Here is a 2994-nt window from a genome sequence, read left to right on the forward strand (position 1 = left end):
TGCAGAACAGCAAAGGGGTAAAAGATGATGTCACTGACGTTACAGTCTCACAGCTCCGGGAATCCCAGCCGGGGCCAAGGTGCTCGACAACATCTGGGAAAATCCGACCCCCCCCCCCCCCCCCCCCCCCCCCCCCCCCCCCCCCCCCCCCCCCCCCCCCCCCCCCGCCCGGCTCTTGGCAACGTCTGGAAGTGGGTCTGGTTGTCACAACTCGGGGGATCCGACTAGCAAAACGCTGCTAAACCTCTTACAATACACAGGACAGCCCCCAACAACCAAGAATGATCTGGCCCAAGACTTCAGGGGCACAAAGGGTGAGAAGCCCTGTTCCTCTGTGTGATGCCAGGGCTAGGCCTGGGACTCTCCACACGGCACTTTTCAAACTGCTGATAAATGAACAACTTGGATGAATCTTTGCAATACATATGGACAAGTCTTCAGGCTCAATAATTAGTAAAGATGCATAAATAAAAATAAGATCCTATTTTCTATGTCTCAAATTAGCCAAGTTTCTTAAAAATATTCACTTTAGTACATGCAGCACACATTTATTGGTGATAAAATTATAAATTGCAAGGCCCTTTTAAAAAGCAATTTGAGGGGCACCTGGGTGGCTCAGTCGGTTGAGCGTCCAACTTCGGCTCAGGTCATGATTATCACAGTTCATGGGTTTGAGTCCCGCATCTGGCTCTGTGTTGACAGCTCAGAGCCTGGAGCCTGCTTCGGATTCTGTGTTCTCCCTCTCTCTCTGCCCTTTCCCCCTCCCTCAAACATAAACATTAAAATTTTTTTAAAAAGCAATTTGACAATGGCACAGAAGCCTTAAAAATCTTTATTCCCTTTAGTCAATCACCTCACTTTCTCTAAGGACAAAAATCCTAAAGAAATAAGAAATTGGGTAAAAAAAACTCAGGCACATCCTAAAGCAGAGTCTAAAAACTGCTACAGTAAAGATATAAACAAACTATACAGAAAGAAGCATGCATGAGAAAAAAACGTTTGCATGGAAACCTTGGAAAAAAGTTTCTTTTAGAAGCTGATATTTAAGTTTGGATCTTCGAAAATAAAACTTCAATGGCCAAATACTGAGATATTTCAAGGGAAAAGTTCAAGTCTTGGAAAATCACAACATGTATTTGTTTTTATTTTCCAAGTAGAATGGCAAGTAGAATGGCGGCCACAGAAGAGACTGGCCGGGTAAGGCCAGGGGAGGTAATCACCTCTAGGAGAACAGGCTGGGGCTCTGACCCCGATGATGGGAATTACGGTGTCCCGGGGGCGCCTGGCTGGCTCGGCTGGTTGAGCGTCCAACTTCGGTTCAGGTCATGATCTCGGGGTACGTGGGTTCAACACCCGCGTTGGGCTCTGTGCTGACAGCTCAGAGCCTGGAGCCTGCTTCAGATTCTGTTTCCTCTCTGTAACCCCTCCCTCACTCACGTTCTGTCTCTTTCTCTCCAAAATAAACATGAAAATCTCTCTCTCCAAAATAAGTATTTTGAAAAACTTTTTAATGTGAAGGGTTTTAAGTTCCTCAAAACTCACACACAGATTCTCACAGGACCCAGCAATTCCACTCCTAGGTATATACCTCAAAGAATCAAAAACAGATACGTGTAACCTCCTGTTCATAGCGGCACCCTGCACAGCAGCCAAAATGTGGAAACAGCCCAGCTTCCATCAACAGATGAACGCAGAACTGTGACACAGGCAAAAAATTCAGCCATAAAAAGGAATGAAATCTAACGGATGTTACACCACGTATGAAATCTGAAAACACATGAAATAAGCCAGACAAATGTATGAGACTTAAAAAAAAAAAAAAAAAGGACCAATATTGTATGACTCAACCTATATGTAGTATCTACAGGGGTCAAATTCAGAGAGGCCGAAAGGGTCTGGGAGAAGGCAGAAACGGGAGGTCACTGCTTACTGGTCACAGGGTTTCTGTTTGGTGTGATGACAACAGGTCCTGGAAATGGTGGGATGTGACAGTACTGTGAATGCACCTCACGCAGCTGAATTGTGCGCTTAAATACGGTTCTAACGCTAGCCCGCGTGTTTAAGAAAGTTAAAAAGGTTTAAAAAGTTAAAAAAAAAAAAAACCTAGAACCCAAATTGCAAGTAACAAACAGCACAGAATTTGTCAAAATGTGCAGTGTGGACTACTCTTTCACCACCTCGAACTTGAAAAGCTCAACTGATACACACTGAGGGTAGGAAGAGGTTTTCTTTTTTTCATTTTTCTTAAAGCAGATTACATTCCAACATAGAGTACGTCTAGATAATCAGGAACAAGAGAGTGGAGGAAAACACACACTGGAAAGTCAGATCTAAATCATGATGCGAGGAGTGGCACCGGAATATCCTGGTGCACAGCAATACTGCGAAAAGCATATTTAGGGGCGGCAGGGAGGGGGGGGGGATCAGTAGATAAACCTTCGGCTCAGGTCATGGTCTTAGGGTTCGTGGGTTTGAGCCCGGCGTGGGGCTCTGCTAATAGCTCAGAGCCTGGAGCCTGCTTCGGATTCTGTTTCTCCCTCTCTCTGCCCCTCCCCTGCTCGCGCGCGCGCGCTCTCTCTCCAAAATAAACAAACATTTAGGGAAAAAAGCACAAAGTTATAATTTCATTGTATATTTAGAAGACTGACCAACCAAACAACAGCTTTCATAACAGAGTTAAAAAAAAAAAAAAAGAATGCTGACCCCAATCTTTTCTGATGGTTAAAAAAGAAAAAAACCACGAGCAGGTTAACATTCCTCAAAAGGACTCAGCCTATCAGAACTGGAGAGCAGGGACTTGGTATTTTTACATTTGGTCCAAACTCCACGGATTTCAGGAATGTAGTAAAGAGTACCAAACAGCCCAATATCTCCAGCGAGTATATTGCAAAGAAAAAGAGAAATTAGAGGCACAACCAAATCCCACATGTGGACTTGGCCAATTACGGTAAAATATTTTTTTTTTTAAAAGGGAAAAAGAAAAAAAAAAAAAAA

The 2994-nt window shown here is 44.1% G+C and overlaps 1 long non-coding RNA gene across 1 annotated transcript in view; it reads left to right on the forward strand.

Moving 5' to 3' along the window:
• The first annotated feature begins 2857 nt into the window (after positions 1-2857).
• Positions 2858-2994, forward strand: part of LOC115277114 — a 7390-nt gene continuing 7253 nt past the window's right edge. Inside the window, exon 1 of the long non-coding RNA XR_003902228.1 lies at positions 2858-2947. This is a non-coding gene — a long non-coding RNA (uncharacterized LOC115277114). The remainder of the gene's footprint in view (positions 2948-2994) is intronic.

The sequence above is a fragment of the Suricata suricatta genome, chromosome 2 (genome assembly GCF_006229205.1).
Source record: "Suricata suricatta isolate VVHF042 chromosome 2, meerkat_22Aug2017_6uvM2_HiC, whole genome shotgun sequence".
In the NCBI taxonomy this organism is placed as follows: Eukaryota; Metazoa; Chordata; class Mammalia; order Carnivora; family Herpestidae; genus Suricata; species Suricata suricatta.